This window comes from Ambystoma mexicanum, chromosome 12, assembly GCF_040938575.1.
Source record: "Ambystoma mexicanum isolate Mex_15411 chromosome 12, UKY_AmexF1_1, whole genome shotgun sequence".
Classification (NCBI taxonomy): domain Eukaryota; kingdom Metazoa; phylum Chordata; class Amphibia; order Caudata; family Ambystomatidae; genus Ambystoma; species Ambystoma mexicanum.
The window spans coordinates 60987727-61003650 of NC_090936.1; the positions used below are offsets into that span (position 1 = coordinate 60987727).

General features: G+C 47.0%; 1 long non-coding RNA gene across 1 annotated transcript in view; it reads left to right on the forward strand.

Annotated features, from left to right (window-relative positions):
* The window catches only part of LOC138512922 (uncharacterized), a 306467-nt gene extending 296505 nt beyond the window's left edge, over nucleotides 1-9962 (forward strand). Inside the window, exons 4-5 of the long non-coding RNA XR_011281616.1 lie at nucleotides 8798-8888; nucleotides 9784-9962. This is a non-coding gene — a long non-coding RNA (uncharacterized lncRNA). The remainder of the gene's footprint in view (nucleotides 1-8797; nucleotides 8889-9783) is intronic.
* The last annotated feature ends 5962 nt before the right edge of the window (nucleotides 9963-15924 follow it).

Below are 15924 nucleotides of genomic sequence, written 5' to 3' on the forward strand. Positions count from 1 at the left end.
AACCTTCCGCCGCCCTAACCTGCACCACCTCTCTCGCAACCCTGTGACTCTCACACCCCCTAAACGCAGTAGAATGCCCTCCCCCACAATTCACACACTTCATCGGAGTCTCCACCTTGCATTCCTTAATGTCATGATCCCTTCCACACCTCCCACAATGTCTTTCATTCCTGCATACTCTCGCCATATGCCCAAACTGTTGACACTTATAACACCTTATTGGCATCGCTACATAAGCTTTCACACGGAACCTCTGATAACCCAACTCCACCATTTCCGGACACTCCTTCCTCGCAAATCTCACTGCTACTGTCGTAGATATTACATCTCCACGTGCATCTCTCCTTCCCAACCTCCATGCTTCCACCACCCCAACATCCACTAATTTATCTTCTATCTCAGACATACTTACAGTCACCGGCACTCCATACAACACCCCCTTACACGACACACCACTTTGATCAATCGCATGTACCGAATGTCTACCCAAACAACGCACTTCCAGAATCTTAGCTTTGCTATCAGCATTCGTTCCCTCCACTAGCAACCGACCCCCAGCCACTACTAGCACCCGAGTAACATCCCCCACAGCTGCCTCTATCCATCTAGCAATTTCCAATGGATTTACCCCCAAAAATGTCTTTTCGCGACTATCAGGTTTCAATACCACCTTCCACACACTATCATGTTGCATCTTCTCTGCCTCCAACACACCACTCCCCAAAGCCCCCAGCTCCTCCAAATCACTTTTTTCCTGACACTCCGACCCTGAGTAGTCCTGAACCAACCCTCCTTCATTATTCCTCTGAGGAGACCTGCTGCGAAGCCGTCCCCCATTTCCCCCTTTCCCCTCCTCCATAGATGAGGATCTCACAGATGACACCTTTACCCTCTTCTCCCTTTCCTCCACCCCTCCTTTCTTACCAGGCTTCCCATCTCCCTTACCCATCCTTACCTCCTCTTCTGGACACACTTTCCCCTTGCTCTCGCCTAAGGAGACCTCTCAGCCTCCTCAAGCCCAACTCTCTCCTCTTAGTAGCTGCTCCGCCCTGCCTGAGTCCGTCCACATGAAGACCGGTAGAAATCACCAAGACACGAGACAATCACATGCACAGGAAGCGCCAGTCTCCCGACCGGGGATCTTCCACTCCTGTCCTTGTCCCAACCAGAACACTCGTCAGACAACTTCCTAGCCTTCCGATGGTGTTCTCCAGCGAGCGGACCATCCACCATGGAATCTTGTGTTGCACGCTCATTGGGGAGCTGGGCCACTTTCCGATTGGCCGGCAGCTTGGGCGTGTGCCTGCGCAGCGTGAGCCGCTCTAATTGGCCATTGACCTCTCGGTCCCCGCGTTTATAAGAGCAGAGCGCGGAACGCATGTGCGCGATGTCGGCTGCGAGGCGAGGGAGCGCGCGAGCGCGCAACCAGGTGAGCTGTGCAAGGGCTGCCAGAAGAAGAAGTGTGAATGCGGGGCGTGCCGGGAACTGTGGCACTTGCGTGGATGGACGTGAACGCCGGGGATTCGTGCACTGTGTCATTTCATCTACGTTTCCCCCGTTTAAGGTCGCGCTTCCTGTTGTTGCAGCGTGTGAAAAACCGCTCCAGCAACGCACGCGGTGTGGCGTGCCTGTGTGTGTCGTGAAATCGAGCGTGGACGGGGGGGGGGCAAGTAATGCGTGGCAACTGTAAGCGTGATCTACGTGACGACTTGGGGTGTGAAAAAGTGGGGTCTGAGGCCCTGTGTGATCGTGAGTGGCTAGTGTCGGGGTGGGGGGGGGAGGGTGTGTGTGTGTCCCCCTATGCTAAATGATGTGATCTGTTAACAGCCTGGTCCTCAGTAATGGCGCTTTAGCAGTGCAGTTAAAGAATTATTGTCCCTGTGGGCTCTGGCATACATCTTTGCAATGATTGTGCTTTTTGAATGCTTCCTTGTTCTGTGTGCATGTTTATCAGTCCTGTCCTTAGGCGGGTCCAACACCATCTAATGTTCAATGGTGCACATGTTTCTCCTTGTCTTATGTTTGTATGCAAGCCTACATATAAAGGCAAGGATGGCTGCTTATGTATGTTTTTGACATCTACCCCTCGTCCCCACTAGACAAGCTGTTGCTTTATTTTAAGGCATATTATACCAACAAGAGGTTTGTGGGCTTGGGATTCACACCTGTGTTGTGCTTGTCTTGCTTCCGAGACAAACGTGTTGCCCCTGAGCTATCCTTCTCCCCTCGAGGTGAGTTAATGTTATCTCATCCCTTCTCCAAATGGACAGTGCTTGACACCTCCCCCCCACCCCCCTACAAGTATTTTTCTTTACCAGGGGAGGCAGCAATCATGATTACAGTGAACTTCAGTTTGAGTAGAAAATGTCAGACGTGCTTTTAAAAAAATAAGCTAAAAATCATACCTTGGACGAAGTCTTCAAACTGAACACCCCCAATTCAGCTCATAAGGCACTACCAGGTCTACCTGGAGGGAAAGCTGCAATTTGGCACAGGAAATGTTTTTGCAGCCCCCTCAGCCAATGAGTTGGAACCACCCCAGATTTCATTGCCATAAAGGAAACCTGAAGCAGACCTTTGTCATATGCCCCACACGTGAAATTTAATTTGAAAAGGCTATTTAGTCCTTAATTATGTCCTTTGAACTGTCCTCTTAAAATGATTGACCCTAGCACTACCCTTTGAGAAGGGTAGACACAAATAAGACACTGGCTCCTCATGTCTACATTTTTTTTTTAAACCACCTACAAGTGTTTGCCCTTTCCATGAACATAGTCTAATCTTGGTGTTTTTGCTTTGTGCTAAAAAGTGAAATCTTGCTGCCCATTGCGAAATTCTCTGTATTTTGCTTGTATACGGTTTCTTCTCTGTAACTTGCCAGCGCCGTGACCTCACCACTCTTTTGTCCCTCGCCTACCTGCCTTAGCCCCCTCAATATCTCCATCCTCTCCTTGCTTCCACCGCAATGGCGATTTGCTTCTCTTCTCCAATGACTATCCTTCCTTTCTCACTAAGTCTGGTAGGAAAAAGTTCAAAAAGGATATGTTGGCCTCTAACCCTGGTCTTCCTATCGCCGACACCTACTCCAATGCTTCCGTCAGACAGACCCTCACCGATATCGTTTGTCATTCCTTCGCCAGATCTATAGGCTCCTTATGGTCTCTGTGCACTGCCCTATCTCCTCCTCTCCCATTAAAGGTGGCACATGCTGGGAAGTTCTCATGGCTTTTGACTCCTCTAAAGTCATCATGAATGTTTATCTAAATGGCACTGTCATGGTCCAAGGCCCTCAGGCCAATCTCCTCCTCCTCTTTGATAGGCGTTTCCCTGGCCTCATCAATTTCCTCTCATCTCCTGATGTCCCCTCCTCTCTCCCCTTGGCTACCTTGCCCTCTCTCTCCTCCTCTGCCCCTCTTAGGGCTCTTTCTCCTCCGCAGGGCGTACCTCTGATCTGTACCCCTCCCCAGAAGGTCTTTAAGGCTGGCAACCGTCTTCATATTGTCACTCTCGCTTTGCTGTCATACTCCTCTGACATCTGGCACCTCCTTGAAGAACTAGACCTTGATGTCCTTGGTCTTATTGAGACATGGTTCATGGCCAGCTCTGTCACAAGCTTTGACACTCTCCTCCCTGATGGCTATAAGATCCTCCCCGTCTGGTGGGGGGGTTAGCCCTGATCTTTCCTGAGTGGATTCCTGCCTCTATCATTCCCACTCAGACCTGCTCCTCTTTTGAATGCCTTGTCTGTAGGCTTTCTCTCTCTCTCGCCTACCCATTCTCTTACTGTGGTTACCATCTACCGGCCTCCTGGTCAAATTGCCTCATTTCTCTGTGAGTGGGCAAACCTCTCCTCCCCCCTCCTGGCCTCTACCACTCAACTCCTCCTCGGTGACTTAAATATACATTTAGGCTCTCCTTGCTCCTCCTCTGTACTCCTGTTACCTCTGCAACTCACACTCCCTGTCCATCCTCGTCTCTTGCCAGAATCGCACTGCAAGGCACACACTGGATGTCTTGATCTCTTCTCACCCCCCCCCCTGACCACTCCTCTCTCCTGGAGCAATTACTCAGTCTCCTCTCTCCCTCTCTTACCGCCAAGCCAAGTCTACCCCAACACTGCCACCTACCTTCTCGGACATCCGGCCCATGAAGCGTGTGTCAGTTGAGGCTTTTGCTGCCACTCCCCCCCCCCTTCCACCTTTGGCTGTCTCGCATCCTGACACAGCCCTGTCTCTGCTCTACTCTTCAATTTCTGATCCTCTTGATGCTCTTGCCCCTGTCATGAGGATCCGTTTGAAGTCCAAAGCCAAGTTCAATTCCTGTTATGACTCTGAACTAGCTACCCTTAAATGTAAGTGTAGGGCGGTTGATAGGAAATGGAGGACTTCCTGTTCATCCTCTGACAAACTGGCCTGTTGCCTGCTACAAAGGCAATAACGACTCTCTGTCCTCACCAAGAAGAGTCCACAATCTAGCTCGTGTCTGCGGCATCTAACAACTCGGCCCAACTCTTTACAATCTGCAAGGAGCTGGCCAACACTGCTGCAGTCTCTACCCCTCCTGTTGCCTCCCAGGCTCTTCGCAATGCCGTTGCCTCTCACTTCATTAAAAAAAAAAACAGGACATCTTGTCCACCCTCTCCACCCACACCACTCCTCTCCCCTCTCCATCTGCTTGCTGACCCTCCTTTAGCCACCCCGCCACCATTGTTCTTGTCCTTTCCTCTTTTCTCCCCTGGCAAGGTCGCTAGACAAATCCAATCTATGCAAGCCTCGTCAAAACAGGTTCATCCCTGTTCCTCTAAAACCATCGAAGACCACATTGACACCCTCGCTCTGGCCCTTGCTCATTTTTGCAACCACTTTTGCCTCTGGATCCTTCCCCTCCCCTCTGAAGCACTCCTTTGTGCATCCTCTTCTGAAGAAACCCACAGCTGATCCTTCTTGTCCAGCTAACTACTGCTAAATTTCTATTACTCCCTTTCTGGGCCAACTCCTGGAAAAGTTGTCCATCTCTCAGCTTAACCTTCATTCCAATTCTGTTGGCTGTCTCCATGACCACCAGTCTGGCTTCAGAGCTGCCAGAAGCACTGAAACAGCTCTCCTGAACACCCGTGAAGATCTGTTCTCCAACCTTGACTCTTACATTCCCTCTGTCCTCATCCTCCTTGATCTCTACTGCCTTCGACATGGTCAACCATACCATCCTGCTCAACCGTCTCTGTGAAAACGTGGGTATCACCGATCAGGCTCTGGCCTGGCTGACTTCTTTCCTCTCCGATCGACCCTCCCAGGTCCAACTTGGGTCCTTCCCTTCATCTATCTTCCTCTCCACCTGTGGTGTTCCCCAGGGGGTCTAACCTCTCGCCCTGGCTTTTCAACCAATACCTTGCAACTCTCGCCCACTGCATTGCCACTTTCTGCTCAAACTTCCAGTGCTACGCTGATGACAACTCATTTTCAGGCTGCTCTCTGCCACCTCCTCTCCCTCTCTCATCTCTGATTGCCTAACTGCCATTCAAGATTGGTGGCACACCAATGATCTTTGTCTGAATGACAGCAAGACGGATATCCTCCCCATTGGCACACCTTCACCATCCTTACCCCTCACTCTCTAGCCGGCCTCCCTTGGCCCTCCTCCTACCCCCACCTGCGAAGCAAAGAACCTCAGGGTCATTTTTGACTCCACCCTTTCCTTCTCCACCCACATCTGAGGTGTCTAAAAAGTCAAATTTCCTACTGCACCTCCTCAGAGGTACACTGCGTTTCCTCTCCTTCCCCCAGAAGCTCATGGTATCCCAAGCTCTGGTTCTCTGTAGGTTAGCCTCTTTCTAAATCTACCTGCCTCTACTCTCCGCCCTCTGCAACTAATCCAGAACAGGACTGCAAGACTTGTCCTTGGCCTTAAGCCCTGGGATCGTATTTCTCCAGCTCTGAAATCTCTCCATTGGCTCCCAGTGGATGCAATGATTCAAAATCCTCTGCATTGTTCACAAGGCTTTCTGGGGCCTGGGTTGAAAATACCTTCAGCTATCCCTCCGCAAATACCTTCCCTCTCAAGCTTTTCGTTCCTCTACCTCCAACTCCCTCAGGGTCAGTTGTTTTTCAAAGAAATGAGCTGGGGGTATATCTGTCTTCGGCTATGGCCTCCCTCTGGAACGCCTCCCTGCCCCTCTGAAACTGAAGAACCATCTCTGGTTCCAGAAGCACCTCAAGACCTTCCTCTTTTCTTCTGCCTTTGCTCCCCCTCTCCCCTGCTGATCTGTTCTCTCTTGGCACTGTGCACCTGGCTACCCTCTGTCCTGCAGGCCCAGGTACCTGCTCACCCTGCCACCCCACCACACTGCCTCCGGGCCACCCCTTGCACTGGGGTGTGTATCTGTACCCATACAGCCCCCCCCTTTACTTCCTGCACTTATCAGACCTTCCCTGTCTACTGCCTTAAACCTAGCACTTGCAAATTGCTGGCTGCAGAACCACTGTTTGTTGCCTTTTTTATTTATTGTTATTTATCTGTTTCTCCTCTGCTTTGCACTTTCCACTTCTCCCCCTTCCATGCACTTTTGCGTTGTCAATGTAACTGGGCCTAGTAAGATTTCTGTTTTGTTCTCCCCTGTTCCCTTCCCGCGCTCTGAAACACTTGTGTACGAGTGCTACAGAAATAAAATATCAATAATTCCTTAACATAAATCATTTAAAACTATAGTTCCCTAAAATAGACTTACCTGTATAGGTTGTCCTGTTGGTGACCTGCTGTGGTTCAAAATAAAATGTACCCATCAGAGGGTGGGAAAACATTCCTAACAAAAGTACCAGTCAGTCAGAACGCAATACTTTTGCCCAACTCACATCCCTGCTTGTAGGAATCATTGTTGGTGAAAAAGAAAAATCCTCTTGAACAGAGCCTGAGATGTCTGCATCTCACAGTATAAGATGTAATAAAGCATTAGGGACCTCAATTAAATGTAAATTACGCCACACAATGTTTCTATGAAACAAAATGTTTTTTTTTAAAAAGCTACAAATAAGACCCCCCCGCCCCCATCATCACATTACCATATTTCTCCATGATGGTGATCAGTGTGAAGCAGTGGTCCTCTGTATGAATCCTCCCCTCAGACCTGCTTGGGAGGGCTTGGAGATATTGTCACCTTGAGGCCACTCATCTAGTCTGAGCAACAAACATTTTGAGAATACAGTCTTGAAATGTCTTACCGAGCTAACCTTCCCTTCTACCTTTTCTCTGAAAATCTTGAATGTGCTGCTTATAGCCAGGTAACTCGTTAGCTCAGTCTTCATTCTCTTCTGCCCCCTTGCAGTCTGGTTGTAGCCTGTCTCACTCTACCGAAACAGCACTTCATGTTTCTAATTCTCTACTTGCGGATCGTCAATGTAATCTTTTATTTTTATTCTCAATCCATCTGCAGCATTTAATACAGTGGACCACTCCCTCCCTTCTTTCTTTCCACTTTGGGGTGTGCTCTCAAATGTTTCAGCTCCTATCTTCCGCAACTGACTTATTTTGTCACTTGGCCTGGACACACTTCTCCGCTTACTGTTTATGGTGTTTCCCAAGGCTTAGTACTTGACAATCTCCTTTATTCTCTCTACACTGTTCCTCTTAGCTCTTATATCTTCCTTCCACCTTTACGCCGATGACACCCAGATGGTTCCCTTTCTCTTCCTTTGATTCTGTCATGCATTACTGTCTTTTAGCTGTCCCAAACTGGATATCTTTTCATTTTCTGCATCCCAATCACTCTGAAACGGAGGTTCTCGTCTTTCCCTCTTGTACTATCGCTTCTCCATCCCCTCCCCCCCCTTTCACCATTGCCTTAGGTGATTTATTGTTCAACAAGGGCACGGATGAGGAAGTCCTGATTAGGTTGAGGAAATGGAAAACTGACTAGTTGGATAAGGGCACAAGTATAGATGCATCGGTACCCACTCAAGGATAGCTGCCTGGTACATCTCCTCAAGCTCTTGGTTACAAACGGGACCAAGGAATGTGGCCCTCCTCTAGTGCATGTGGATGCCTCTGGGAATGTTTTCTTGGGGGCACTGGGTATCCATGCCAAGGGTTGGTCTCCCCAGTTTGAGGATTGGGGTGGGCACCACAGCATTACTACAGGGCATGTTGGCCCTGACTATCATGAAGGTGGGGAGATGGTAATCAGGCCGCTAAAGGCTTAATGTACAACCCCAGACGGGCCCCACACCAGGGGTAATTGACAGGGTCCCCCTAATAACAGGTACCCTCCCTTGGCTCGGGGGTGCCACACAATATGAAAGGTGGGGGAGGTAGGAATGTAGTATGTATGTTTTATGACACACATATTTATTACAATGGATGATCGGTCGTTCATTTATAACACGGCAGAGAAGGCGGCTCTGCAATGGAAGGTCGGCCCTAACCTAGGATTTAGGTGGACAAAGGTGGTATGGCTTGGTACCCCAGGCATGATGGGCACTCCTTGTTACCCACCATACACTGGCAACTGTACCAGAGACCGGCACCACATGATCTATTTTGGTGGGAATGACCTTTCCATGTTGGTTTTGGGGTGCTTGTTGTCCCAGGTGCAGGTGGCCCTGTACATGGCAGCTCAGGAGCTACCTGGCAGACATTTTGTGGTCTTGAGATTGGCCAAGGCAATGTTGGCATGGCGCCCTTTCCTAGGAGGGCATGGGGATGTCCAGGAGGTATTTTAGGAGTGTTGCAAAATTTTCAAATCTTGAAGGTCTTGGCTTTGTGGGACGTTGCTGTTTAAAATGTCTACCTTTGCATTTTGCTGCAGATGGTGGTCACCTATATGACAAGGGAATGGATTTCTTCTTGACGGCAATCCAAGTGGCATTGAGAAGGAATGGCTGCAGTTTGTAGTTTTGGTGAGTGTCCTAGTTGTGTGGGGAAGTCACCCCCAAAGCATGGAGTGTTGTGGCGGTTCTCGGCAGTGATGATTTTTCGATGTTACGGCTTGGACAGTGGTTTGGGAATGGCTGGACTTGAGCCAAATCCAAGTGATGGGCACTGACTCCCCTTGGGGGCGCTTAGGTTACAGGATCAATTTTGAGTTGGCCTGGAAATTTGTACTGACTGGCAGTCCAAGCAGAAGTGTGTCTGCTTAGGCCTGTGGGCAAACTATGTATGTAAACTATGTTTGTAATTTTTTTGTATATGGCTGGGACTGTCCCACTTTTCAGTTGCTCCAAAATAAAACTGACCTTGTTTTCCAAAGACTTTACAAAGTTGTTTGTGGTTATTTTGTGATGTAATTATGACATACTGTGTCTGCAAAGGGGGAAGGGGGGAGGGGGGGGTTGGTCGGTCAATGGGGGATGTACCTGCTAAGAGGCGGACCTTGTAAGAGGCTGACCTGCCCCCATGGGACGCTAGAGGGACAGCTTACATAGCAGGCTGGCTGCCCCCTTCCAGGGGTGGTCACTCTCTACTAAGAGGCAGCCCCAGGGCCTGACTTCCGGTGGTAGGCATCTGGGGGACCCATATAAGGCGTGGGGCTGCTGCGGGTCAGTCTCTTTTCTAGCAGCCCCCCCCAGCCTTTTGATACCCACCTACTGTTACCATAAGTTGGAGAATTAGAAAAGAAATGGATGATATGTGCAGGTTAAAATGGTGCATTTTTTAATGGGAGGTAGTTCAGTCTTGGTGAGGTGTTTGCATTACCAATAAGAGTGCAGTTGGTGTTAATAATTGTGAATACATTGTCCATATGTATATTTGATTGTGTAGTATTTTGTTTATAATTATCTTTTTCTGTTGCAGGTGGAGTGTTGGGGCGGTCCTAGCCAGTGTTGTTTTTTTGAGGCTTCGGCTGCTAGTGGTTAATGAATGGGCGGGCTTGAGCCAAATCCAAGTGACGGCGACTTCTTTCAGGGGCAATGTAGGCTACATATATGGCAGAGGCTGTACCATTTTTGTTGCTTCAAAATAAAATCATGACCTTGTTAAGACTTTACAAACTAGTCATTGGTTATTGCGTGATGTAATTGTGACATAGTGTCCACAAGAGGGGGTGGGGGGGGTCAATGGAGGATGCAATGGGGGTATGGCTCTATGTGAAGGCTGGTGCTTCGTGCAATGTAATTTAATCTAAATTTTAGGTCCTGCATCTGAAATACCACTTCAACGCACAGTGTCAAGTGACTCGTAAAATCGAGGGGGTTGAGTATAGTGTGCCAACTGTAAGTGTGACGTATGGGGGCTGGTGATGGCGTAAAGTGTAGAAAAGTGGTTTCTGAGGCCCTGTGGCTGTCGTTTGTGGATTTTAGTGGCGTGTGAGGCATATGATAAATGATCTGGTCTGTTAACAGGCTCTGACCACAAAAGTGATGGGTGGAAGGATTCAAATGAATTTAAACCACTGGCAATTGCTCTGGGCAACCTTCCACACCACCGTTTTTTAGCCCGTCTGCGCCATTGCAAAAGGGGACCAGCCATGTGCAAATCAGTCAGCAACTGCTGCCACCGAAGGTAGCAGCCCAGCCTGAACTGCTAGGCCAGGTACCCTTGTCCAGGTTGGTCTTCAGTAGTGGCTGTTTAGCAGTGCAGTACAGTAAATTTGTTACATCATTCACTGTTGTCCCTGGCTTGTATCTTTTTCTCTATGAATGCTTCCTTGTTCTGTGTCCAGTTTTATCAGTGCTGTCCTTAAGCAGGTCTAACACAATCTAATTTTAGATGGTGCACAGATTTCTCGGGATCTTATCTGTGTATGCAAGGATGCATATGACACTAAGGAGGGCAGTTTATGGTAGATTTCAACATCTACCTCTCTCCACATTAGACAAGCTTTTGTTTTCATAGTTTTAAATTACGAGTTATTCCTTTATAACTCGTTTAATACCAGCGAGTGGTTTCTAAATGCGGGATTGGGATTTAAATGTGTTGCGCTGTGTTGTCTTGCTTTTGCCCCTGAGCTATCCTCCCCATGAGCCATTTTAAGTTTAATGTGCTACATGTAGTTATATCCCACCCCTATCCAAATACAGTGCTAAACACCCAAATAAAAGTAGTTGTCTTTACCAGGGGAGGCAGCAATCATGCTTACCCTGAAAATCACATTGATTAGCACAAAATCCCAGATGTGCTTTTAAAAAATTTTAATACCTGGGACGAAGCCTTAAAACTGAACACCCACCAATTCAGTTCATAAGGCACTACCTGGAGGGAGACCTGCTATCTGGCACAGGAATATATTTTGTAACCCCCCTTAGATTATGAGATAGATTCACTCCAGATTTAATTGCCATAACAAACATGAAACAGATGTCAATGTGAATGCTCCACACTTGAAATAAATTTATGAAAGGCTCTTTAATCCTTAGTGATGTCCTTTCAAGTGTCCTCTTAAATGATTGACACAAGCACTACCCTTAGAGAAGGGTAGGCCTGAATAAGAGCCTGCCTCCTCATGTCTACATTCATTTCAAAACCAGCTACAAGGGTTTGCCCTTTCCACGAACATAAATCTTTTTCATAAACTATAGTTCCCAAAATAGACATCTGTGTGTACCAGGCCCTTTTGGGTACTTGGTGTGGTTACAAAATAGCCATATAGGCCTAAAGATGCATGCTATAAAATGTAACCAGAGGGTGGGCAAACTTTCCTAACAGAAGTACTAGTCTGGCTGAAAGCAATACATCTGGCCAACTGACATCCCTGCTTGCCCCCATCATTGCTGGAGAAAGATATAATTCCCTTTTATATCGGACAGAGGCTGAGATGTCTGCATATCAGTCGGGTAAGAATTAATAAAGTATTAGGGATCCCAATTAAATGTAAATTACACCACTAGATGTTTCTATAGCAAAAAATGAAATGTTTCCTCCAAAAAAAGGTACAAATCCACCCCCCCCCAGCCCCTGTTCTTGTAACATTACCATATTTCTCCATGATGGTGCTCTGTGTGAAGCAGTGGTCCACTGTATTAAGACCTTCCCTCAAACCTGCTTTGGAGGGCGTCAAGATATTGCTACCTTGAATCCACTGCTCCAGTCTGAGTAACAAACATTTTGAGAAGACCTTGCCTTTATTCATCTTCCGCAGCTAACTTCCGTCCTATTTCCCTTCTACCCTTTCTCTTAAATTCCTGAATGGGCTGCCTATACCCAGGTAACCCATTACCTCAGTCTTCATTCTCCCCCCCCCCATCTGCTTTGTGCCTGTCTCACTCCGACTGCACTTGTGTTTCTAATTCTCTACTTGCAGAACATCACTCTAATCTTCTGTTATTCTTCTCGATGTATCTGCAGCGTTTCGACCACTATATGTATTTGCACTTTGGGTGTTCATCAACAGATGTATTCTCACTTGGCCTGGACATACTTCCTCTTTGCTTCCTTTCTTTATGGTGTTCCCCAAGGCTCAGTACTTGGCCATCTCCTTTGTTACCTCTACACCGCTCCTCTCTGCTGTTGGCCTCCGTTTTTTTATTAACCTTTTCGGGCTTCTATTACATACTCCCTAACTGCAATTCTGTCATCACTTTTCCAATTTTTTTCAAATGCACCTATGGACTGGCTCTGCTTATATTTTCCTCTCCACTCGTTTTATGTCCCCTCGCAATCTCAATCTTTTTCTCTTGACTGTTCCTAAGGCCCCTTATGTGTCGTCTTGTTTGGCTTTTTTCTGTTCTGGCTGCCAAACACTAATGCTTTGCCTTACACTTTTGTTTTGTGTTTAGCTTCATCTGTTTTTCTGTAATCTAATGTAATTGTTTAGTGCCTTTGGCGAAAGGTGCCGTATTGCTTCAATGAAGTAGAAATACTGGCAATGTGTGGTAATGTAATTGGCATATAACCATGTGTGGTAGTGGTGAAAGGACTACTTGTCCAGGAAGATGGCATAATTCCTGTCACCTCAATAGCATTAAACAATTTGTCATTAGAAAATGCTCCTATTTTGTCCAATATTTTTTGTTATGTTTTAGCAATTTTTCTGTCTTTTTGAAATTATAAATCTGCCCAGCTGTGCGCACACCAGTCATGAAATCATGGGGAGATTCTACATTGTGCATAAAACCATGGGGCATCCTTTTATAGAGCCTGGACCTCCTGAACTGGGAGACATCATTTGGCAAGATGTTCTCAAGCAAATACTCCAACTTTGTGGCCTCTGAACTGTTAACATTTTTAATTGAATGTCTGAATTTCTTTGGAATTTGTCATTTCCAATGCCTCCTTGCCGAGCTTGGGCATTGTCAACCAGCCCCTATGACTCTTTGACGACATCCTTGTGGTGGTTACCCCTGGTCATTTTGACAATGCAAAATTTCTTAAATATCCCAAAGTACAAAAGTATGACTGGTGTTAGGAATGTACCTTTTGTGTATAAAGATGCTTGAAAAATCCCAAAGAACACTTGAAAATCAGTGCTGCGTTTGTGAAAAATGTTGATGTAGAAATATTTGCACTACATTTCGTAAACCTATTTTCAAACCAGAAGTCCTTGGTAATTATTCCTATATTGTTGAAAAACGAGGGGTACCCATTGGTATAAATATTGACAAGTCAGTATCCTCCATTTTTCCTGTAAAGAACCACTTGAAGTCAATATTCATGGCCTTTATCTTCAGTTAGAAAGTACTGCAAATTAAAATGTTCTATGAACGTTGATTACCTTCTAAATTGTTGCATAATTCTTCTGCCAATTTAGCACGTATATGTTTTGTTGGAACATGGATGCTGCTCACCATTTAATTTGATAAGCACATTTTGCTCATTGTGCACAAAAAGTTGGGGATCCCTGCTGTAGAGATGGGGATGACTTTGTAATTTTCCTTTCTTCCTGAGCGTCAGTGGGATACCACCGCCTGTGTGTCCTTGGTATCCTTTTTGATGGAGTTTGCAGAGTAATGGGTTGAATATCTCTGCCAGGCGTAGAGTTAACTGGGCTGTCTGTCCCCAGGCAATAAGTGAGATTTGTGAAGACCTGGCTTCCCTACTAGTATTCCTTCTTCAATGCCTGGCACAAGTCCTTGCTGTTGGCCAGACATGCCTACTAGTTCCTTCCTGATCTCATCCCAATTACTCTATGAAACCTCCTTGATATTTCCCTCCATCTCTCTGCTCCTGGCATTGCTACATTCGACAGTGAAGTTCCCTAAGCCTGCACCAAACACTGACTGCTTTGTTTGGGCTTAGTGCCCCCCCCCCAATTGCCCCCTGGGGTTGTGCGTCCTTTCAAGGTATGCACACATGTAGGTGAATAGTTCTGCTGATTGTGGGTTCAAGGTGGTGCATGCCTTCACAAGGCATATTTGGTGTAGGCGTTTTTCTCTAAGCCCTATGTTCCTCAGGTTTCTGTGGAATAGTCCTGCAGGCAGTGGGATTCCTTTGCCTCTTTTAAAATCGGGGTTCCTCTGGTCTGGCTTTTCTTGGTGATGGCGGAGCAGGGGTGTAGGTAGGTATGGAAAAGATCTGGGGTTACGCTAATGTTGGGACTCTGGGTTAGCTAGTCATTTGTTTGTAGTATAGTTGTAGGAGGAATGTCGATGGTTTGGGGGGGAGAGAGGTTGTGTGATGCAAAGGCTTGAGTGTTGCTTATCATGAAAAGGGACGTCTCCGTAATGGTCATACTCTTTAAAGTCATGGAATGGGCACTTATCTTTAGGAACTGAGGGGGGACCCTCTGGGAGTAACACTAGGATTGTTATGTATCGTCCCATTGCGACATGGTGCACCTCTGGCCACTGCATTTTGGTCACTACACCAACCCTTCCCAGCGGAGCTTGCTGACACTGGAGAGTAGCCCTGAATACAGTTGATCCTTAACTTGCATGGAAATGTGTCCTGAACAAGGCCATGTAAAGACTTCAGATGTTTGTTTCTGTCCCACTTCTCCCAGCAAACCAAGACAATGCAGAGTCGTTTACTAGGAAGCACAGGTATAGGATCCAAGGAGTCATTACTGTCATGGGATCCCTGGCATACTGTATCAATTCCTATATGGTACAGGCTTGGTGGATGTTAATGTATCCCCCCCACCGATACTGCCAGCACTTGGTGGTTGTCTTGATATGCTAGATTTAGCATGTTCATATCCTGCTGGCCTGGAATTGCTCTGCCCTCATCCTGTCACTGTAGGCTCCTTATTTCACCCCCTAACTTTATCTGTCTTCTCTGTTTAATTTTTTTTTTTTGTATGACTTGCTTTTTTTTAATGGCATCACAGCATGGGTGTTTCCTCGGCCCCACCCCCATTTTATTTGTGCGCTTTCCTGGAATCCCTGCACTGTCAAAGGAGAGATGCAGGAAATTGCTGCTCGTCTGTCATCTCTATCAAGCCTACATTCTGGCTCTGGGTTTTAGCTCTGTAGTGGGACCATAATAAGAAATCTGTACTGTCCTTTCTTTGGGGCTCCATGGTAGGGCTACAGGTTTCTTGTGTCTACAATGACTGGGCTGCCTGTGAATGGTAAGGGAAGCTGCTAATCATTGGGCTTCTTTGCCATTGTTGACTGTCAACATTGCATGTGTCATTGCTTTCTGTAGCTTCATTGCTTGAGGGACCTTAGGATCAGCCTGAGTGGGGCCATTTGGGTCATGTGCTGTGGGATGGCACATCCTATTGTAGGCTACTACATTGGTGATAGTGCAGCTTATTTCTGGCTGTTCGGTGTTGTCTGTGTCCCAGGTGAATGCACCAATACTCCTTGCTGCTGCTTTGTCCTGTTCATTCTAGATTTAGCATGTCCATATAATGCTGGCTTGGAATTGCCTCCCCATATTGTGCCCTGGACCCAGTAGGCCCTTTGGTATCTTCTATCTTGCTCGCAATTAGTTTGCTTTCCTCCTGGTTTTAATTGGTGCCATGGTTGTGTTTCTCTTGCGTTAGAAAGCGTTTACTATGCCTGGACATATTTTGTAGTAATCATTAGTTGGTCTCTGCTTTGCTAGTATTGA